This window comes from Carcharhinus amblyrhynchos, chromosome 4 (genome assembly GCF_965287045.1).
Source record: "Carcharhinus amblyrhynchos chromosome 4, sCarAmb.v2.hapA, whole genome shotgun sequence".
Lineage (NCBI taxonomy): Eukaryota > Metazoa > Chordata > Chondrichthyes > Carcharhiniformes > Carcharhinidae > Carcharhinus > Carcharhinus amblyrhynchos.
Window position 1 is genome coordinate 77949641 of NC_137327.1, and position 23933 is coordinate 77973573.

A 23933-nucleotide genomic window follows, 5' to 3' on the forward strand; every position below is an offset into this window, starting at 1 on the left:
GTTTCTGGAACGTAAAAGATACTTAATCAATATTTAATAACAGTTTGTGGATTTCTAATCAGACCGCATTAATAATACTTAGTTTAGGAAACTTGTGATTTTAATGAGTATTCATGTCATGCTAACGTGTGCACATAGGTTCCCAACATGGATCAGCGGGAAATCCAACCCACCATGAAAGTGGTGAAGAGAAAATTCCAAATTATTTTCCCACCAGCAGAAATCCGACTTTTGGTCTCTTGAATTTTTTCCTCCTGCCCATCATGAAACCTGCTGCTGGTGGGTCTGGAAAATTCCACCTTCAGAAATGGGTGAGATTTAAATTCTTGAATTTGGGGTTTTCCCCATCTCTTCATGTACTGGCCTGTGAATTGCTGCCATCAATAGAATGAACATATCATTGAAGGTAGCAGGATAGGTTGAGAAATCAGTTAATAAAGCACAGAGGATCCTAAGCTTTATTAAGAGTACAAAAGCAAGGAAGTTATGATAAATCTGTGCAAAATACTGGTTTGGTCTCAATTGGAGTATTGTGTCCAGTTCTTGGCAGCACACTTTAGAAGGATTATGAAAATATTAGAGAGGAGACAGAAAAGATTCACATGATTTCAGGGATGAGGAACTTCATTACATAGATAATTGGAGAAGTTGAGATTGCTTTCCTTGGTGAAGAGAAGATTAAATAGAGATTAAAATCATGAAGACAGACGCAGAGAAACTGTTCCCATTAGTGGAATGGTTGAGAAGCAGAACACACTATTTAAGATTATTGGCAAAAGAAACAATGGCAACATGAGGAAAAGCTTTTTTTTTAACACAGTGAGTGGTAAGGACCTTGAATATACTGTCTGACAATCTGGTGGAGGTAGATTCAATTGTGGCTTTCAAAACGGGCTGTGTGGGGGCTAAGTTTGTTCAATAATAGGTTTGTTTTGCAGAGCAGGTTTGTTCAATAATGGGTTTGATGGGGAATCAGGTTTGTTCAATAATGTGTTTGTTTGGAGACCAGGTTTATTGGGGACCAGGTTTGTTTAATAATAGATTTGTTTGGGACCAGGTTTGTTTAATAATGGGTTTGTTTTGGGAACCAATTTTGTTCAATAATGGGTTTGTTTGGGGACCAGGTTTATTGGGGTCCAGGTTTGTTTAATAATAGGTTTGTTTGGGACCAGATTTGTTTAATAATGGTTTTTTTTAGGGACCAGATTTATTGGGGACCAGGTTTGTTCATTAACGGGTTTGTTTTGGGACTAGGTTTGATTAATAATGGGTTTGTTTGGGGACCAGGTTTATTCATTAATGGGGTAGAGCTCCAGCACATTCTGCCTTGATAGTAGCAATGTTGAAGCAATCTTTTAGAACATTCAGATGAAACATTAACTCTGTTGCTCTCTTTGGATGCTATCTGACCTGCTGAGCATTTCCAGCAATTTTTGGTTTTATTTCAGATTTCAAGCATGTGTAGTATTCTGTTTTTTCAATTGAGATAGCTATCCATGTGTTTGTAGCATCTATTAGCTGAAAGCTGAAAGCTATTCCACAACTGCCTCAATTACACTATCGCACATCCTGCTTCCTTGGAGGGCTCCATTTCATTCTCCCAGTTTTTCTGTCCCTATTGCTTTTGTTCAGATGATGCAATCTTCCACATCAGCGTATTGATATGTCTTCCTTCTTCCTCAACCAAGATTCCTACCCAGCATGGTTGACAGGGTGCTCCACTGTGTTCTACCCACTTCACGCATTTCTGTTCTCACTCTTTCCCTTTCCTCCCAGAACCATAATAGGATCCTCACCTTCCACTCACCAGCCTCCATATTCAACAGGTCATCCTCTGCCATTTCTGCCATCTCCAGTGTGATGCAACCATGAAACCCACCATCCCCTGTTCTCTCCTTTCAGAATTCCCTCCGAACACCCTAGTTCTGTCAGTCACAACAAACACCCTCTCCATTCCTATAGTACCTTTCTGTGCGAGTTCAGGACATGCACACTTGGCCTTTCACTTCCTCCCTTCTCACTGTCTAATCTCCCAATCATTCCTTCCAAGTGAAACTATGATTCACTTGCACTTATTTCAATTTAGTATACTGTATTTTCTGTTCAAAATGTGATTTTATTGTCACATGTATTAACATAGAGTGAAAAGTATTATTTCTTGCATGTTATACAGACAAAACGTACCGTTCGTAAAGAAGGAAACGAGAGAGTGTAGAATGTACTGTTACAGTCAGAGCTAGAGTGTAGAGAAAGATCAACTTAATGCAAGGAAAGTCCATTCAAAAGTCTAATGGCAGCAGGGAAAAAGATGTTCTTCAGTAGGTTGGTATGTAACCTCAGAATTTTGTATCTTTTTCCCGAAGGAAGAAGGTGGAAGAGAGAACATCCAGGGTGTGTGAGGTCCTTAATTATGCTGGCTGCTTTGCTGAGGCAGTGGGATGTGTAGACAGAGTCAATGAATGGGAAGCTGATTTGAGTGATGGGTTGGGCTACCTTCACAAACTTTTGTAGTTCCTTGCAGTCTTGGGTGGACCAGGAGCCATATCAAGCTGTGATGCAACCAGAAAGAATACTTTCTATGGTGCATCTGTAAAAGGTGGTGAGAGTCGTAGCTGACATGCCAAATTGCATTAGTCTCCTGAGGAAGTAGAGGCGTTGGTAGGCTTTCTTAACTGTAGTGTCATCATGGGGGGACCAGGACAGGTTGTTGGCGATATGGACACCTAAAAACATGAAGCTCTTGACCCTTTATACTTCATCCTCATTGATGTAGATGGGGCATGTTCCCCTTTACAGTTCCTGATGTCAATAACAATCTCCTTTGTCTTGTTGACATTGAGGGAGAGATTATTGTTGCCACACCAGTTCACCAGATTCTCTATCTTATTCCTGTACTCTGTCTCATCATTGTTTGAAATCTGACCACTTTGGTGGTGTCATCAGCAAACTTGAAGGGAATTTGGCCACAGTCGTAAGGGTATAAGGAATGCAGTAGGGGGCTGAGAACACAGCCTTGCGGGGCACCGGTGTTGATCAGAAAATCCAGGTTTGAGACTAATGTTAGGACTTGTCGGCCATGGAAGGAGCATTCAATGCAGTTCAACAGGAATTCTTCCACCTGTTAGCACAGTGGTTAGCGTTGCAATCTCACAGTGCAATGCCGGCTGGTTTGAGTCACTGTCTGTGTCCAGTTTACACATTCTCTCATATCCGCATGGGTTTCCTCCGGGTGCTCTGGTTGCCTCCCACAGTCCGAATGACTGGTTGGATGCATTGGCCAGACTAAATTTTTCTTTGGTGTACCCGAACTGGTGCCAGAGTCTGGCAACTAGGGGATTTTCACAGTAACTTCATTGCATGTTAAGGTAAGTCTACTTTTGACACTAATAATAATTTTAAAAAATGAAAATACTACTTCCCCCAATATTCTCAAAAGGTAAAATAGGGTGGGTGTAAAGGTCTGCTCAAAAAATCTTCGGTCAGCAGACAATCCAGCAGTTATTGCTTGGACTGCAGCCTGGGTGATTATCGTGACCTAACTGATATTGGGTGCCTGTACAGGGGCTTTGGCCAGTCTGGAAATGGTTTTAAAGAGCCCAATATCACCGTGGGCAATCAAGTTGGGTGGAGGAGGAGAGGGGTCTGCGATGGGAGCATGGATTCTGGTGAATAGCTTCTGCCAAACTTCCTGATCGGTTATTCCATGAAATCGCTAGTTTAACCACATGGGATGGTGTGAGGGAAGACTGCTAGTGCGTCAGGAGGTCATTAAGGCTTGGATTGGAGTAAAAACATAAAATGCTGGATAAACACAGCAGCTCTGGTAGAATTTGTGGAGAGAAAAACAATTAATCTTTCGAGTTCAATCAGATTCTTCGTACAGAATTGCTGGCTTGGAGTAGACCTGCTCGAGTAGTTTGCTTATTTCACCTCCAGGTGTGGAGGTGGGGATTATATTAAATTAATATTTCTCTTGTTTTTAAAAAAACACGTTCGGTGCAGATTTTCAATTCTACATGTGTGCCACCGCTTTCTTTTCAGTGGCTGACCGCGTATTTTTTTCCCGAGATTATTTTTCCCGAAAAACAAGAAGCGGGCGGGCACAGGCAGTGCGTGCTCAGGAGATGGGTTTTGTTTGGTTCCAATCCGCCTCTACCCCTCCCCCACCTCCTTTTGTCATTTCACCCCGACGGGGCGGCCCGCCTCCCAGCTGTCAGTCAGATCTGGCTCCACCCCTTAGCCCAAGTGCCCGCTGCCTTGCCTTGCCTTCATTTTTTCCTGCCAATCAAACGATCAGCCCCACCTCTCTCACCCGCCCCCTTACTCTGTCAATCAAACGACCTGCCCCACCTTCCTCACCCGCCCCCTTCGCTGTCAATCAAATAATTCGGGTACCCGCCCTCCCCTTTCCCTGTCAATCAAACGTTCGCAGCTTCTTCATTGGCCGCCGTCGCCCTATTGATCAAAAGATCCCTCCCTTCCCTGTGGCTGCCGCTGCCCCCGTCAATCAAAGGACTCGCTCCCCCCCTTTGGCCGCCCCCATGCCATCAATCAAACGGTAGGCTCCGCCCAGTGACCGCCCTTTTCGCTGTCAATCTATGCCCTGGCTCCCCTCCCCCTCTCTTGTCAATCAGGCGGGGCGCTCAGTTTGTAGCTGCTGGCTGGAAAGCGAGGTATCGGATCCTGAGCGGAACGGCCGACATCTGGAGCTGCTGCTACTGTGTGTGTCTCTCTCTCTTTAGCAGCCGTGGCGTAGGTATTTCTGCACTTTTTCTGCCTTCGAATCGAGCTGATCAAACGGCCTGCAGCGGTGAGAAATACTCCTTCTGGGGTCAGTCGCTGAATTGCGACGACGGTTGTGATTTTGTGGCGGGGGGATGAGGGATGTGTGTTTTGTGTGTGTGAGTGTGGGCGCCTCACGCAGGATGGCTGAATGTAATAATGGCGGACTCGAGAGCGACAAAAAAATCTGAGGTGGGGGGTGTGGGAAACAAAAAAAAATCCGCGAGGTGTGCTCCGGTCTGAAAAAGAAGATTTAATAAAATCGTTTATATCGTGAGAAAACACAATGCATTAAAACATCCAAGTACCGTTTTATTTTAAATTCGGTGCAACAAATGGCTCGTGTTCGGGAGTGAAATAAATCCTCATTAGTAAATGTATGGTGCATTTTCAATGGGTTTCTCACAGCCGTTGGTTTGATAGGGGGAGTTGTATAAAATTAAAGCAAATCCTACCCTCAAGGACATTCGGCGTGCGCGCACACATTTATTTTAAAAATTGGTCCATTTTTAATTCTTCCAGGCCGTTGCATTTCAAAACACTTCAATTTATTTGCCCACACCCATCGCTCTCCCCTTTACAAAAATGTGGAAAATATCGGGGGTGACTTTATTTTTTTTGTGTGTGGGATAGGGGTTTAAATGTGGGGCGATGGCGGCGGTTGGAGACGTCTCGTCCAGTCAGCCCAGACGGGGAGGCGGGGGGGAGCTGTGGGTGTTGAGCTCGTGTTGAGGGAGAGGAGGAGGGGGAAAAGGTTCAGACGATCCGTTCCAGGAGCTGAGAGAGGAGAAGGAATCCGGTCCGGGATTGTGGAACGACCCTCTCCTGAGCCCTAAGCACATACATTCCAGCCGGCAGCACCAATTACAGCAATGAATCCGAAGGCTATCTTGCCCAGCAGGGGGTGGGGGAAGCTGCTCGTTCGCTGCTCCTGCAGCAAGCAGTTCAGACAAGAGGGAGGATGTGCATGCAACTGCACAGCCCGAGGAAGCAAATGCTACAAGAGGGGGAGGTTGCATAGGTGGTTCTTCCCCCCCCCCCCCGGACCAAATGCCTGCTTTTTGTTAAAATTGCCTTTTTTTTAAGATCCCGCCCCTAAACCAAATGTTGGCTTTTTATTGAAATTACCTCTTTTTTTAAGACCGCATGTTATACACAGGTGCTGGCTGCTCTCTGGCTACCCTGCCTTGGTTGATTGCCATGTGAATTGTTTGGGGAGGGGAATGGTGGAGGAGAAAGGCACTGCAGCCAAGTCCTCGCCTGACATCCAGCTTGACAAGCGGGCAGTCGATTGTGGTCAGGAGCTTTCTTTGCTGACTAGTTTGTTTGATGGCAAAATAAAACCTGGTTCTTTGATCACAATGACAAAATAAAACCTGGGGACACATTGCGACTGTTTGTATGGAGAATGCAAGCTGAGATCAATACCGATGAGGCAGTAGAGTTTGGTGGATCTGCCTGATCAACATGGGTTGGTACGACACTGATGTATCCACCCATAGCTCACCATAAAAAGAATATAGATTTGGGGGGAAAATTTACAATTTTCTGTATTTCTTTATATGCTAGTAATTGCACAATTCTCATCTCTCACTTTAGTCACATTTATTTAGGGCAGAAGGAATATTGCTTTTATTTTGCTCACCTTAGATTCAAGAACTTGTCATTGGAAAACATGAAAACAAAGTGGTGCTCTGTCTTCTATTAGCTGGTAAACTAATGGAAGTTGCTGTTGATGAAGCATGATGCAGTGGATCACTAGAAGAAATACAGATAGGGAGAATAGTTGGTATCTCAGGTCCATGCTAAGATGGTGTGTTAGTTGTTTACAGTGTCATTGGTATTGAACCTCAGGTTAATATACCTTGTGAGGTATGATTGAGAAATATTTATCTTTACACTAGTACTTAAATATGTTGTCACAAAAATAGAAAATACTTGAAAATCTCAGCAGCATCTGTAGAGAGAATAGAGCCAACCCTGGATGACCCTTCGTCAGACTCAAAACATTTGATTCTCTCATGCTGTCAGACCTGCTGAGATTTTCCAGCATTTTCTGTTTTAGATTTCAGCCAATGCAATACTTAGCTTTTATTTAAATATGTTGTGTTAGTGCTAAGGTGCCTTTTTTAAAGGAATCAGAATGATGCTAACTCAAAATTCTGGTGTTGGCATCAGATGCTTGGAAACACGTGGCTGTGAGCTTGGAAAAGCATTGTGATTATGCAAGTGTGGTATTTTTCACACTAACTATCCTATTTCATGTTGTCAGTTGAGCAATTTAGTGGTGCCCACCTATGATTGAAGTGAGACTCTCCAAATCTACTGCTCAATGAAGAACTGGTTATGTTTATCTTATCAGTATTGATTGGATTCAGATCACCATCCAAGAAGTAAAAGACCAGTGTACTAAACCATAATGTCACATTGTCCCCTTAAACTATTTCTTTTGAAATTTCTCCCACAATTTATTGCTGAATTTAAAGGCACAAACTATTCCGTGTGCTAATTTTGTTCTTGGAGATTGAACTTCACTTGTAATAACAGGGGGGAAAAAAGCCAAAAGTAGTCCCAACTGCTAGAAGTGAATGCTAAAAATGTTTTTTGAAAATAAAGATATTGTCTAGCGAGTATGTGACTTGTTCACTTTTGAAATTTGGATTTGAAGCTGACCTCACTACTAGACAATACTTTGCCCCTATAAAAGCAAAATATTGCAATGCTGGAAATCTGAAATAGAAACACAATTTGCTGGATACTGACAGCAGGTCTGACAGTATCTGGAGAAAGAAAAAGAGTTAATGTTTTGAGTCCATATGACTTACAGAAGTAAAGAGGGATAGAAATGTAATGAATTACATAATTGGAGAGGAGAATGGAAAAGGGGCAGAATTTGTCTTGTGTCCATGACATCTTAATTTCTCCTTGTCTCTGACCCATCCCTGAACTTCTACCTTGCCCCACCTTCCTCTCCAACTTTCCTTCAGCTCTGCAGAAGAGTCATATGAACTTGAAACTTTAGCTCAGTTTCTTTCTCCACAGTTGCTGTCAGACCTGTTGCGTTTAGACAGCATTTTTTGTTTCTATTATACTTTTGCCCCATTTTTGTGTGATTTGAAATGTTAAGCACTCTTCTTTTGAGTCAACAAACTTTGCGTCATGGGTCAAGTCATAGTGGATTTGAAATTTAGTTATTTAGCTACTTCCATTTTCTGTAACATCAATCAAGTGGTTTGAGAATGAATCTTATTTACTGGATTGAACATTATTTACATTACATGACATTACATTAATTACATTAACATGTAGTTGTCTTTACAGCAATTTTCCCTTGTCTTTTAGAGACTTGATGTGAATTAAATGTTTGTCTAGTTTTAATCTAGTTCTTAATGGCCTCCTCAGGATAGAGCAGAGAGAATGTTGTCTACAGTTAGGCTATTTTTGTATCTTGCCGAGGAGTGCTTATTTCTGATATTTTGGGGAAGAAATGTCTGAAGTTGGGAAGATGTTCATTTTCCATTGCCATCTTTTCTTAATTGGAAAGAAAAATGTCAGTGGTTCTAAATTGTGTGTTTGCATTGTTGTTGCACTTTGAAACATGGAGAGCTAGCAATAGTTTTCTGAAGGCTGTATCATTTTTAGGTCAGAAAGAAAACCAAGCTTGCTGAAATTGTGCAGTTTGTTTGTACACTACTGGGTTATTACACAAGCAGTTGGAGATGGATAAATGCTTGTACTTCCCAGATATTGAGTTTCTTATACAATCTCCTTCAATTTTTGCAGGCTAAATAAAGGTTCAGAGTTTCCCCAGAGGGCAGGAAGATGAAAGCTTAGGTTAAAGGGTTCCCATGTTTTATGTGGCTAATAACACCTACAATGTGGTAGAAGTAGTAGATGCTTGAATTTGATGAGATTGAATGCTGCCACATAAAACCTGTTTGTTTGAGGCTACCTCAAAGGTGTTATTTAGTAAGATTGGTTGACTCAAGTTGGACGCGGTATGCTTGAGGAAGAGTTCTTGGAATGCTGTCAGGATAGTTTCCTTGAACAGTATGTAACGGAACCTACGAGGGAACGAGTTATCTTAGATCTGGTACTGTGTAACGAGGCAGGTAGAATTAGGGATCTTCTTGTGAGGGATCCTTTTGGGACGAGTGATCATAGTACGGTTGAATTTCTGATGCAGATGGAGGGTGAGAAAGTAGGGTCCCAAACCAATGTCCTCCATTTGAACAGAGGGGAGTATGATAAGATGAGGGCAGAATTGGCTAATGTAGATTGGGGGCGCAGATTGGTAGGTAGGACAGCTGAGGAACAGTGGAGGATTTTTAAGGAGATCTTTTTCGGTACTCAGCAGAAATATATTCCGATGGTAAAGAAGGACTGTAAGAAAAGGGATAACCATCCATGGTTATTGAAGGAAATAAAGGAGAGTATTAAATTAAAAGCCAGTACATACAGAGCGGCTAAAAATAGTGGGGAATTAGAAGATTGGGAAAGATTTAAAAAACAACAAAAAATGACTAAGAAAGCGCTAAAGAAAGGAAAGATAGAGTATGAAGCTAAACTAGCTCTAGCTCTAAATCTAAAAAATGATAGTAAAAGTTTTTACAAATATATAAAAAAGAGGAGACTGGCTAGAGTGAATGTTGGACCCCTGGAGGACGAGTGGGGGGATTTAGCGGTGGGTAACGACGAAATGGCTGAGACGTTAAATAAGTTTTTGTGTCGGTCTTCACGGAGGAGGACACAAATAGCTTACCAAATATTAAAGATAGAGGGATGGTAGGAGATGAGGTCCTTAATACGATTACTGTCACTAGAGAGGTAGTGCTTGGTAGACTAACGGGACTGAAGATAGACAAGTCCCCGGGACTGGATGGAATGCATCCCAGGGTTCTGAAAGAAATGGCAGGAGTAATAGCAGATGCCTTAGTAATTATTTATCAAAATTCACTAGACTCTGGGGAAGTGATGGAGGATTGGAAAACAGCTAATGTTATGCCGTTGTTTAAAAAAGGTAGCAGACAAAAGGCAGGGAATTATAGGCTAGTTAGCTTAATATCCGTAGTTGGAAAAATGCTAGAATCCATCATCAAAGAAGAAATAGCAAGACACCTAGAAAAGAACGGTTTGATCAAGCTGACGCAGCACGGATTCATGAAGGGGAAGTCGTGTTTAATGGATTTACTGGATTTCTATGAAGATGGAGGGTGAATGCGTTGCTGAGGGACTGGAGCAGGGGACAGGGATTCCGGTTCCTGGATCATTGGGACCTCCTTATGGGCAGATGTGACCAGTACAGTAAAGATGGGTGGCACTTGAATCCCAGGGAATATCTTGGCGGGAAGGTTGGCTAGGGCTACTGGGGGGACTTTAAACTAGAAAGGTTGGCGGGAGGGAATAGAGATGAGGTGACTGAAAGCGAGGAGGTTAGCTCCCAAGTAGGGAAGGACTGTGGACAGTATGAGAGGGAGGTTAGACGGGTGATGGAGAAGGGAAGCGCCCAGACCGAGGGTCTGAGGTGTGTCTATTTTAACACCAGGAGTGTAGTGAATAAAGTAGATGAGCTTAAGACGTGGATTGCTGCTTGGGAATGTGATATGGCCATTACGGAGACTTGGATGTCTCAGGGACAGGACTTGGTACTTCAGATGCCAGGATTCAGATGTTTCAGGAAGGACAGAGAGGGAGGCAAAAGAGGTGGCGGAGTGGCACTGTTGATCAGGGACAGTGTCATGGTTGCAGAGAAGGTGGATGCCGTGGACAGACTGTCTACGGAGTCTCTATGGGTGGAAGTTAGGAACAGCAAAGGGTGGATAACTTTGCTGAGTGTTTTCTATAGGCCGCTCAATTGTGACAGCGAAGTTGAGGTGCAGATAGGGAAACAGATCCTAGAGAGATGTAGTAATAACAGAGTTGTCGTGATGGGAGACTTTAATTTCCCAAACATCGACTGGAATATCCCTAGGGTAAGGGGTTTGGATGGGGAGGAGTTTGTTAGGTGTGTTCAGGAGGGTTCCCTGACACAGCATGTGGATAAGCCTACGAGAGAAGAGGCTGTACTTGACCTGTTGCTGGCTAATAAACCAGGACAGGTGTGGGATCTCTCGGTGGAAGGGCATCTCGGGGATGGAGATCATAATTCTATCTCCTTCACAATAGCATTGGAAAGAGATAGAATCAGGCAGGCTCGGAAGGTGTTTATCTGGAGTAAGGGGAAATATGAAGACATCAGGCAGATAATTGGATGAGTAAACTGGAAGGAGGTGTTCTTGGGGAAAAGTACTGAAGGAAGGTGGCACATTTTCAAGGAATGTTTGACTGGAGCTCTGCGCAACAACGTTGCTATGAGACAAGGAGGTTTTGGTAGGTCGCGGGAACCATGGTGCACGAAGGTTGTGATGAACCTAGTCAGGAAGAAAAGAAAGGCATACAAAAGGTTCAGAGAGCTAGGAGATGTTAAGGATCTAGAGGACTATAAGGCTTGTAGAAAGGAGTTTAAAAGGGAAATTAGGAGACCAGAAGGGGTCATGAGAAGGCCTTGGCAGGTAAGATTAAGGAGAATCCCAAGGCGTTCTACAAATATGTAAAGAGTAAAAGGATGAGAAGTGAAGGGATAGGACCTATAAAAGGTGAAGGGGGAAAAGTCTGTGTGGAACCAAAAGAAATGGCAGAGGTGCTTAATGAGTACTTTGCCTTGGCATTCATGGTGGAAAGTGATCTGGGAGGTTGTACTACAGGTTTGTGGCAGACTGAAAAGATTGAGTTTGTGGACGTTAAGAAACAGGATGTGTTGGAACTTTTAAATTCTATCAAGATAGATAAGTCGCCGGGACCGGATGGGATGTACCTCAGGTTACTGTGGGAGGTGAGGGAATTGATTGCAGAGCCCCTGGCAATGATCTTTGCGTTGTCGATGGAGACGGGAGAGGTTCCGGAGGATTGCGGATGTGGTTCCTATTTTCAAGAAAGGGAACAGGGATAGCCTGGGAAATTACCGACCGGTGAGTCTGACCTCAGTGGTTGGTAAGTTGTTGGAGAGGATTCTGAGGGACAAGATTTATGAGCATTTGGAGAAGTTTAGAATGATCATAAATAGTCAGCACGGCTTTGTCAAGGGCAGGTTGTACCTTACGAGCCTAGTTGAGTTCTTTGGAAATGTGACTGAACACATTGACGAAGGGAGAGCGGTGGATGTGGTTTACGTGGACTTCAGCAAGGTGTTTGATAAGGTCCCCCATGCAAGACTTCTTGAGAAGGTGAGAGGGCATGGTATCCAGGGGGCTTTAGCCTTGTGGATCCAGAACTGGCTTGCCTGTAGAAGGCAGAGAGTAGTTATGGATGGGTTTTTCTGCATGGAGGTCGGTCACCAGTGGAGTGCCCCAGGGATCTGTTCTAGGACCCTTGCTGTTTGTCATTTTCATAAATGACCTGGATGAGGAAGTGGAGGGGTGGATTAGTAAGTTCACTGACGATATGAAGATTGGTGGTGTTGTGGATAGTCTGGAGGGATGTCAGAAGTTGCAGCGTGACATAGATAAGATGCAAGACTGAGAAGTGGCAGATGGACTTCAACACGGATAAATGTGTAGTGGTCCATTTTGGCAGGACCAATGGGATGAAGGAGAACAATATCAAGGGTTGGAGCCTTAGCAGTGTTGAGGAGCAGAAGGATCTTGGGATCTGGGTCCATAGGACTCTTAAATCGGCCTCGCAGGTGGAGGATGTGGTCAAGAAGGCATTTGGTGTACTGGCCTTCATTAAATCGAGGGATTGAGTTTAGGAGTCGGAAGGTAATGCTGCAACTTTATAAGACCCTTGTCAGACCCCTCTTGGAGTACTGTGTGCAGTTCTGGTTGCCTCACTACAGGAAGGATGTGGAAGCTATTGAGAGGGTGCAGAAGAGATTTACAAGGATGTTTCCTGGATTGGGAGGCATGCCTTATGAAGATAGGTTGAGGGAGCTAGGTCTCTTCTCCCTGGAGAGACAAAGGTTGAGAGGCGACCTAATAGAGGTTTGTAAAATGTTGAGAGGAATAGATCGGGTTGATTCTTGGAGGCTATTTCCTAGGGCTGAAATGGTCGCTACAAGAGGACACAGGTTTAAGGTGCTGGGAAGCAAGTACAGAGGGGATGTTAGGGGTAAGTTTTTCACTCAGAGGGTGGTGAGTGAGTGGAATCGGCTGCCGTCATTGGTGGTAGAGGCGAACTTGCTGGGGTCTTTTAAAAGACTTCTGGATGAGTATATGGGATTGGGAGTTGCAGATAGTTCTATGGCTTGGTAGGTATGGATGTGATCGATGCAACTTGTGGGCCGAGGGGCCTGTTTGTGCTGTAGTGTTCTATGTTCTATGTGACTAGTGCAGTAGACAGAGGAGAACAGGTGGGTGTGGTGTTTTTAGATTTCCAGAAAGCGTTCGATAAGATGCCTCACAAAAGGTTGCTGCAGAGGTTAGGGTACACGGAGTTGGGGGTTAAAGTGTTAGCGTGGGTTAAGGATTGGTTATCTAACAGGAAGCAGAGAGTTGGAATCAATGGATGCTTTTCTGGTTGGCGGTTGGTGACTAGTGGAGTGCCGCAGGGATTGGTGCTGGGGCCTCAGCTGTTTACCATATACATAGACGATCTGGAGGAGGGGGCTGAGTGTAGGGTAACAAAATTTGCTGATGACACGAAGATGAGTGGAAAAGCAAATTGCATGGAGGGTGCAGAAAGTCTGCAGAGAGATTTGGATAGGCTGAGTGAGTGGGCGAGGACCTGGCAGATGGAGTATAATGTTAGCAAATGTGAGGTTATCCACTTTGGTAGAAATGATAGTAGGAGGGATTATTATTTAAAGAGTGAAAAGCTGCAGCATGCAACGGTGCAGAGGGACCTGGGGGTCCTTGTGCACGAATCGCAAAAACTCTGTCCGCAGGTGATCAAGAAGGCGAGTGGAATGTTGGCCTTTATAGCGAGGGGGATAGAATATAAAAGCAGGGAGGTCTTGCTGCAACCGTACAAGGCACTGGTGAGGCCGCAACTGGAGTACTGCGTGCAGTTTTGGTCCCCTTATTTGTGAAAGGATATATTGGCCTCGGAGGAAGTACAGAGAAGGTTCACCAGGCTGATACCGGAGATGAGGGGGTTAGATTATGAAGAGAGATTGAATAGACTGGGCCTGTACTTGTTAGAGTTTAGAAGGCTGAGGGGGGATCTTATAGAGACTTACAAGATAATGAATGGGCTAGATAGGGTAGAGGTAGAGAGTTTCTTTCTGCTTAGAAAGGAAACAGAACTAGAAGGCACAGCCTCAAAATAAGGGGGGGGAGCAGTTTAGAACAGAGTTGAGGAGGAACTTCTTCACTCAAAGGGTGGTGAATCTCTGGAACTTTCTGCCCATTGAAGTAGTGGAGACTACCTCGTTGAATATATTTAAGTCATGGCTAGATAAATTTCTGATAGACAAGGGAATTAAGGGTTATGGGGAGAAGGTGGGAAAGTGGGACTGATCCACTTCAGATCAGCCATGATCTTATTGAATGGCGGGGCAGGCTCGAAGGGTTACATGGCGGCTACTCCTGTTTCTTATGTTTGAAAAATAATACCTAATATGCAGTGTGTCTCTGAATGCATTTAGTGTCTTGGCATTCATCACCTCAAGCTGATCTTGCTGCACTAAACAATGCTTCGTCACATATTGTATGACTTGAACTGTTCATGTTCAGCACAGTCAAGAAACTTTGCATGGTGGATAAATTAGTAGTGGATTTGAAATGAGGTGACTTGGTTCTGTTTTTACCAAACGAGTTGATAATGAATCTGTATGCATTGGTTCAATCCAGTTGATATGTACTTGCATTTATAGTCACTTTTGTTGTTATTACAATTCAATCAAATCAAGTCCAATTCAGAGTCTCAACAAGACATTCCCAATCAAAGCTGACAAGACAGGGCTCTCACCTCCTGTCTTGGGCTTGATCTACACGATCCAAGCTGATTGGAGTAGGCATAGCTCCTCCTCCAAGGCTTGATCTTATTTGCATCTCAGCCAAAAGGCTGAGATGCCACTTTTAAAAATTGCTTCAGATGAAGTAAGATGTAATCTAATGACTTCAATCAAGCACGGCATGTCAATATTACACTTGATCTTAACCTATAGTCGTATTCATGCTGGTGATTTCTAGTTATCTGGTTAATGTGTTTTCAAGCAATATGCAAAAAGTAGCACAATCATTGTTTGGACTCTGAAATTTGTAACATGTTGCCAGATTTATCTTCGAGTAAGCTGTATTACCATTGCATGTCAGAAGGCAGTGATATTGTAATTAATATCAGAATTTGCACAGGTTGTACAGCAGTACCAAAAAGTTCAAACACTTTTATTGGGCATTTTTATTAGTCATAGTATGAAAGTTACAAACGCCAATTATGCTTTAGTGAAATCTTAATCTTGGAATACCTTGGGATTTGCTGAGAAGTGTTCTACATTTGTGGTATGCTGACTCAGGTGAATAGATTTGCATCCTGGTGGAAATTGGATTTGACAAACAAAGTTCTTAGAGCTAGATGGAAGTAATGGAGTTTAGATCTCGCTTAGAATAATAGGGAAGCTGCTTCACACTGGGATATCCACATTATAGTTTCAGGCAAAACAGCATATGTTTTCAAATATATTAAAGTTGAAACAAAGCTGTCCATGTAAGCATGCTCAGGGAGATGGGCCCAGTGCTGTCTAAGTTCCTGGTCCATATTTTTAATAAGTTGCTGTACTTAAGAACAGTTATAAAGACTGAAAAGACATCATCCAAAAGTGATAAGATACAGGTCCATTAGTTTGACATTGATAATAGGAAGAATGCATGAGAAAATCATCAGGGATACCATATGTGGCTTGTATATAGACAGGGTACATGTGAGGGTACCCAATATGACTTTCTAAAATGGCTGTCCTTTCAAATTTGATTTTTTTTTTAGGTCACAAAGACAGTGGATGAGGGAAGCCTAATAGACATAGAAACATTATGCCCCAGAAAGAAGCCATTCAGCCCTTCATGTATGCACTGACTGAAGAAACTAGCTGCCAGTTCTAATTCCAACTTTACATAGCTTGTCGGTTAGCACTTCAGTTGCAGATCCAGTTAACTAAGTTGAGAGTTGCTGCCTCAACCACCAATCCAGACACTTACACTCTTTGGATGAAAATGTTTCTCCTAATATCCTCTCCAATTCTGCACTAATCACCGTAAATCTGTGATGTCTGGTAATTGACCCCTCAACTGAGATAAACAAACTTTTCCTATCCACTCTATCTAGGTCCCTCATAATTTGTACACCTCAGTCAAGTCAATCCTTGGCCTCTTGTTCTAAGCAAAACAACTCTGGCCTGCTTAATCTTTCCTTATAGCTGTGATTTTCCAGCATTCTTTTGAATCTCTTCTGTACTCTACGCAAAACCTCAGCTTTGGCCTAACTAGCATTTTATACGGTTCCAGCAAAACATTTCTGTTTCTGTACTCTATACCCCGTGTAATAAAGGAAAGCGTTCCATATGTCTTTACCACCTCGTCCACATATTCCATCACCTTCAGAGACCTGTGGACATAGAATCATGCAGTGTGAAAGAGATCCTTTGGCCTGTTGAGGCTGCGTTGACACATGAGAAACACTTGACCTCCCAACTCATCCTGTTAAACAACACTTGGCCCACAGCCTTGAATATTATGACGTGCCAAGTGCTCATCCAGGTATCTTACCACCCTCAGTGCATTCCAGACCGTCACCACCCTCTGGGTAAAAAGATTTTTCCTTGCATCCCTCCTAAACCTCTTGCCCCTCAGTTCAAATCTATGAAACCCCTTGTGACTGACCCTTCAACTAAGGGAAACAGCTGCTCCTTATCCACTCTGTCCACGCCCTCATAATCTTGTGCATCTCAATTTGGTCACTTCTCAGCCTATTCTGCTCCATCAAAAGCAATCCAAGTCTTTCCAGCTTCTTTTCATAACTTAAGTTCCATTCAGGCAGCAATCTGGTGACTCTCCTCTACACCACCTCCAATGCAATCACGTCCTTCCTATAATGTGGCAACCAGAAATTTTTAAAATTTGTTCATGGGACATGGGTGCTGCTGGCTGGTCAGCATTTATTGCCCATCTCTATTGCCCTTGAAGGTGATGGTGAGCTGCCTCCTTGAATCGTTGCAGTTCATGTGCTGTGAGTTGACCCATAGTGCTGGTAGGGAATCCCAGGATTTTGACCCAATGACTGCGAAGGAATGGCAATATATTCCCAAGTCAAGATGGTGGGTGACTTCTGGAACTTGTAGGTAGTAGTGTTCCATGTATCTGCTTCCCCTGTCCTTCTAGGTGGAAGTGGTTGTGGGTTTGGAAAGTGCTGTCTAAGGATTTTTGGTGAATTGCTTCAGTGCGTCTTGTAGATAGTACACAGTGCTGCTACTGAGTGTTGATGGTGGAGGGATTGAATGTAGATGTAGTGACAATCAAGCTGGCTGCTTTGTCCTGGATAGTGTCAGGCGTTTGATTGGTGTCAGCTGTTGAGTGTTGTTGGAACTGCACCCATCCAGCAAGTGGGAAGTATTCCATCACACCCCTGACTTGTGCCTTGCAGATGGTGGATAGACTTTGGGGAGTCAGGAGGTGAGTTACTCGAGCTTCTGACCTGTACTTGTAGCCTCTGTTTTTGTGGTGTGTCCAGTGAGTTTCTGATTAATGGTAACCCCAAGGACGTTGACAGTAGTGGATTCAGTGATGATAACACCATTGAATGTCAAGAGACAATGGTTGAAGTGTCTCAGTGGTGATGGTCATTACCTGGCATTTGTGTGGCACGAATGTTACTTGCCACATGTCAGCCCAAGCCTGGATATTGTCCAGACCTTGTTTCATTTAAACATGGACTGCTTCAGTATCTTGAGGAGTTGTCAATAGTGCTGAACATTGTGCAGTCATTGGTGAACATCCTTACTTCTGAACTTATGATAGACGGAAGGTCATTGATGAAGCAGCTGAAGACTTGAGGAACTCCTGCAGTGAGAGAGTCATAGAGGATTACAGCATGGAAACGGACCTTTCGACCCAACTTGTCCATGCTGGCCCTTTTTTTTTTAACCCTTAGGTTAGTCCCGATTGCCCATGTTTGACTCATATCCCCGTAAACCCCTCTTACCCATGTAACTGTCTAAACACTTTTTTTAAAAGACAAAATTTACCCGCCTCTACTACTACCTCTGGCAGCTTGTTCCAGACACCCATCACCCTCTGTGTGAAAAAGTTTCTCCTCTGAACTCTTTTGTATCTCTGACCTCTCACCTTAATCTATGCCCTTTAGTTTTAAACTCCCCTACCTTGGGAAAAGATATTGACTATCCCGCTGATCTATGCCCCTCATTATTTTGTAGACCTCAATAAGATCACCACCTAGCTTCCTGCGCTCCAGAGGTAAAAAGTCCTCGTCTATCCAGCCTCTCCTTATAGCTCAAGCCATTAAGTCCCAGTAGTATGCTAGTAAATCTTTACTGCGCTCTTTTTCTAGAACAAAGAACAAAACAGCCTGGGAAACAGGCTCTTCGGCCCAACGAGCCCACGCCGCCGTTTTAACACCACCAGTCCACCCCTCCACCCATGACCCTTATCGATTGTTTTGTGGCCATCCACATTGGCAGTAATAAATTGTCCCTAAATTAGTTTCCTTCAATCAGCCTAATAGCACATCTTTGGGGTGTGGGAGGAAACCGGAGCACCCAGAGAAAACCCATGCAAGCACGGGGAGAATGCGCAAACTCCCACAGACACTGGCCCAAATCCATGTGTCTGCACAGCAAACAGTGATAGTCACTGAGCTGTCGTCTTGCCCAGTATCGGGTCCGGTTTAAGCACACACTAACGACATGAAGCACTAGGCCAATCTTGAACAACCAAGAGAAGCCCAAGTACGACCCATCACGTGTATGCCCCTCTTTGGGCAACAAGGGGGACCAACTTAAAACCTGTGAATGAAAAGAGAAAAAACATTATTATCATACCATATCCATTTACCTTACCAGGGACGCCCCAATGCTAATGAACCTTCTTGAGAAGGTGAGAGGGCATGGGATCCAAGGGCCTTTGGCCTTGTGGATCCAGAACTGGCTTGCCTGCAGAAGGCAGAGAGTGGTTGTGGATGGGTCTTTTTCGGCATGGAGGTCAGTCACCAGTGGAGTGCCCCAGGGATCTGTTCTAGGACCCTTGCTGTTTGTCATTTTCATAAATGACCTAGATGAGGAAGTGGAGGGATGGGTAAGTAAGTTCGCTGATGACACGAAGGTCGGTGGTGTTGTGGATGGTCTGGAAGGATGTCAAAAGTTGCAGCAGGACATAAATAGGATGCAGGACTGGGCGGAGAAGTGGCAGATGGACTTCAACGCGGATAAATGTGTAGTCGTCCATTTTGGCAGAACCAATGGGATGAACGAGTACACTATCAAGGGCAGGAGTCTTAGTAATGTTGAAGAGCAGAAGGATCTTGGGGTCCGGGTCCACAGGACTCTTAAATCGGCCTCGCAGGTGGAGGATGTGGTCAAGAAGGCGTATGGTGTACTGGCCTTCATTAATCGAGGGATTGAGTTTAGGAATCGGGAGGTAATGCTGCAACTTTATAAGACCCTTGTCAGGCCTCATTTGGAGTACTGTGCGCAGTTCTGGTCACCTTACTATAGGAAAGACGTAGAAGCTATTGAGAGGGTACAGAGGAGATTTACAAGGATGTTGCCTGGACTGGGAGGCATGCCGTATGAAGTTAGGTTGAGGGAGCTGGGACTTTTTTCCCTGGAGAGACGAAGGTTGAGAGGCGACCTGATAGAAGTTTATAAAATGTTGAGAGGAATAGATAAGGTGGATTCTCAGAGGCTATTTCCCCGGGTTGAAATGGTCGCTACGAGAGGACACAGATTTAAGGTGCGGGGAGGCAAGTACAAAAGTGATGTTAGGGGTAAGTTTTTCACTCAGAGGGCGGTGAGTTAATGGAATCGGCTGCCGTCAGTGGTGGTGGAGGCGAACTCGCTGGGGTCTTTTAAAAGACTTCTGGATGAGTATATGGGATTTAATGGGATTGGGGGTTATAGATAGGTCTATAGATTGGTAGGTGTTGATGTGATTGGCGCAACTTGTGGGCCGAAGGGCCTGTTTGTGCTGTAGTGTTCTATGAACCTTATTTAAAATAATCTCCTACATCCACCCATCTCCAACCCACTCATGGGCCTGTCTAAGTTACTCTTAAACATCTCTAGGATGCTTGCCTCCACCACCTTACTTGGCAGAGCATTCCATACCCCCACTACCCTCTGTGGAAAAACCTCCCTCTAATATCTGTGTTATACCTCTCGCCCCTCACCTTAAGCCCATGGCCCCTCGTACTATGTGTCTCTACCATAGGAAATAGCTTACCTCTGTTTATCTATACCCTTCATAATCTTATATACCTCTATTAGATCCCCCCTCAGTCGCCGTCTTTCAAGGGAAAAGAGCCCCAATTTCTTCAATCTTTCCTCATACCCCAGTCCTTCCATACCAGGCAACATCCTGGTAAACCTCCTCTGCACTCTCTCCAGAGTCTCCACGTCCTTCCGGTAGTAAGGCGACCAGAACTGGACGCAGTACTCCAAATGCGGTCTAACCAACATTCTATACAACTGCAACATTAGACTCCAGCTCTTTTATTCTATACCCCTTCCTATAAAGGCTAACATACCATAGGCTTTCTTCACAGCCTCCTCCACTTGTACTGCCACCTTCAAAGACTTGTGCACTTGCACCCCCAGGTCTCACTGCGATTCTGTACTCCTTATAGGCTTACCTTTTATCATATAACTCCCCCCTACATTATTCTGGCCAAAATGCACCACCTCACATTTATCCGGATTAAACTCCATTTGCCATGTATCTGCCCAATATACCAGCCTATCAATATCCCGGTTCTAGTTTAATAATATTCTTTCTATAATAGGGTGACCAGAACTGGACACAGTATTCCATGTGTGGCCTTACTAATGTCTTGTACAACTTCAACAAAGCACCCAGCTCCTGATTCCAGTGTTCTGACCAATGAAACAAGTATGCCAAATGCCTTCTTCACCACTCTGTCCACCTGTCACTTCACTTTCAAGGAACTATGAACCTGTACCACTAGATCTCTTTGTTCTATAACTCTCCCCAGTGCCCGACCATTAACTGAATAAGTCCTGCCCTGGTTCAGTTGACCAAAATGCATCACCTCACATTTATCTAAATTAAACTCCACCTGCCATTTGTCAGCCCACTGGCCCAATTGATCAAGATCCCATTGCAATCCTAGGTAGCCACCTTCACTGTCCACTATGCCACCAATCTTGGTGTCATCTGCAAACTTAGTAAACATGCTTGCTAAATTCTCATCTAAATCATTAATATAAATAACAAATAACAGTGGATTGATCCCTGAGGCACACCACTGGTCACAGGCCTCCAGTTTGGAAAAAGAATCCTCTACAACCATCCACTGACTTCTGTCATCAGGCCAATTTTGTATTCATTTGGCTACCTCACCCTGGATCCCATGAGATTTAAAAACCTACCATGTGGTACCTTGCCAAAGTCTGTAGACAACAATTGCATTGCCCTCATCTACCTTTTTGGTTATCCCATCAAAAAACTCAGTCACATTGGTGAGACATGATTTTCCACACTCAAAACCATGCTGACTGTCCCTAATCAGTCCTTGCGCCTCTAAATGCCTGAAGATCCTGTCTCTCAAAATATCTTCTAATAACTTACCCACTACAGATATGAGGGTCACCGGCCTGTAGTTCCCAGGCTTTTCCCTGCAGCCCTTCTTAGACAAAGGCACAACATTTGGCACCTTCCAATCATCAGGCACCTCACCTGTGACTGTAGATGATTCAGATATCTCTGCAAGGGGACCTGCAATTTCCTCCCTAGCCTCCCACAGTGCCCTGGGATACACTTCATCAGGTCCCAGGGATTTATCTATCTTGATGCGCTTTAAGATTTCCAGCACCACCACCTCTGAAATATGTACACTCCTCAAGACATCATTATTTATTTCCCCAAGTTCCCTAACATCCAGGCTTTTTGCGACAGTGAATACTGATGAGAAATATTCATTTAGGATCTTACTGATCTCTTGTGGATTCACACATAGATAACCTTGTTGATCCTAAAGAGGCCCTACTCTCCCTTGTTACTCTTTTGCCTTTTATGTATTTGTAGAAGCTCTTTGGATTCTCCTTTGCCTTGTCTGCCAGAATAATCTCATGTCCCCTTCTTGACCTAATGATTTCTCCCTTAACTCTATTCCTACACCCGCCCTACTCTTCAAGAGATCCACTTGATCCCAGCTGCCTAGGCATGTCATGTGCCTCCTTCTTCATGACCAGGGCCTCAATATCCCGAGTCATCCACAGTTCCCTACTTCTACGAGCCTTGCCCTTCATTCTAAGAGGAATGTGCTTACCTTGAACCCTGGTTAACACACTTTTGAAAGCCTCCCACTTACCAGGCGTCCCTTTGCCTTCCCATAGGCTCCCCCAATTAATTGTCGTAAGTTCCTGCCTGATAGAATCAAAGTTGACCGTGCCCCAGTTTAGAATTTTAAGTTTTGGGTGAGACCTATCATTCTCCATTATTATCTTAAAACTAATGGAATTATGGTTACTGCTCTCAAAGTGATTCCTCACTAACACTTCTGTGACTTGCCCTTCCTTACCTCCCAAGAGGTGGTCAAGTTTTGCCCCTTCTCTAGCTGGGCTGACCACATTTTGAATGAGAAATTCCTCCTGAATACACTCAACAAATTTCTCTCCATCCAAGCTCAAAATGCTATGGCTGTCCCAGTCACTGTTGGGAAAGTTAAAATCTACTTATACCACTCTGTTTTTCTTGGAGCTATCTGTAATCACCTTACATATTTGCTCCTCAATTCCCTGCTGACTATTTGGGGGCCATAGTACAACCTTATCAAAGTGATACCCTCCTTTTTATTCCTCAGTTCAATCCATATGGATGTCCTGGAGGTGAGATGACTGACCTTCCACAACAAACTTCCTATGTACCAGGTATGTCTCCAACCAGCAGAGTGTTTGCCCCTTGATATTCATTGATTCCAATTTTGCTACGGCTCCTTAATGCTACACTTGGTCGAATGTGGCCTTGATATCAAGGACTGTCACACTCGCCTCACCTCAGGAATTCAGCTCTTTCATCCATGTTTGAACCAAGGCTACAATGAGGTCAAGAACTGAGTGACGCTGGTGAAACCTAAACTGGCCGTTGCTGAGCAGGTGCTGCTTGACAGCACTGTCAATGACCCCTTTCATCACTTTTTACTAATGAACGAGAGTAGACGAAGCTGGGTTGGATTTGTCTTTTTGTGTACCGGGCGTACTGCACACAGTACTCTAGTTGTGGCCTCCCAAAGTTCTATACAACTCTAACATGCCTTCCCTGCTTTTGTAATCTAGCCTTGATTGATAATGCATTCCAAGATTTCTCACTTCCTCTACCCCTCTCACTGTCTTCCCATTGTAGTATTCCCTTGCTTTGTTTGCATTCCCAAAATACATAACCTCATACTTCTCTGGATTGATTTCCATTTATCACTTTTCTGCCCACTCAACCAAACTATTGGTATTCTGGAGTCCACAGTTATCCTCTTCACTGTCTACACAGTCAATTCTTGTGTCAAATTTTCCATTCGTACCTCTAATATTTAAGCCCAAGTCATGAATATTTACCACTAACATCAACGGACCCGTCACTGAACCCTGTGGGATGCCACTGAAACTGTGCATTTACTAAATCATCCATCAATCACTACCCTTTATTTCCTGTCACTGAGCCAACTTTTGATTCAATCTGCCACATTGCCTTATATCCCATGAGATTTTACTTTTTTGACCAGTCTGCAATGTGGTACCTTGTCAAATGCCTTACTAAAATCCATGTCAACCACATCCACTGCACTACCCTTATCAATCCTCCTTGTTACTTCCTCAAATAATTTGTGACTTTCCCTTAAATCCATGTTGACTATGCCTGACCAATCCTTGCCTTTCCTAGTGACTGAATCCTGGCTCTTAGAATTGATTCTAATAATTTTTCCACTACCAAAGTTAG

General features: G+C 43.9%; 1 protein-coding gene across 3 annotated transcripts in view; it reads left to right on the forward strand.

Moving 5' to 3' along the window:
* Positions 1-4640: 4640 nt before the first annotated feature.
* LOC145342134 (zinc finger MYM-type protein 3-like) overlaps positions 4641-23933 on the forward strand; it is a 109088-nt gene continuing 89795 nt past the window's right edge. The window contains exon 1 of one of the 3 annotated variants that reach the window (XM_080187389.1): positions 4641-4752. The gene's annotated coding sequence lies outside the window, so the exon portion shown is untranslated. Of the gene's footprint in view, positions 4811-23933 lie in introns of all 3 variants that reach the window. The other 2 variants (XM_080187390.1, XM_080187388.1) reach the window with 2 other exon arrangements.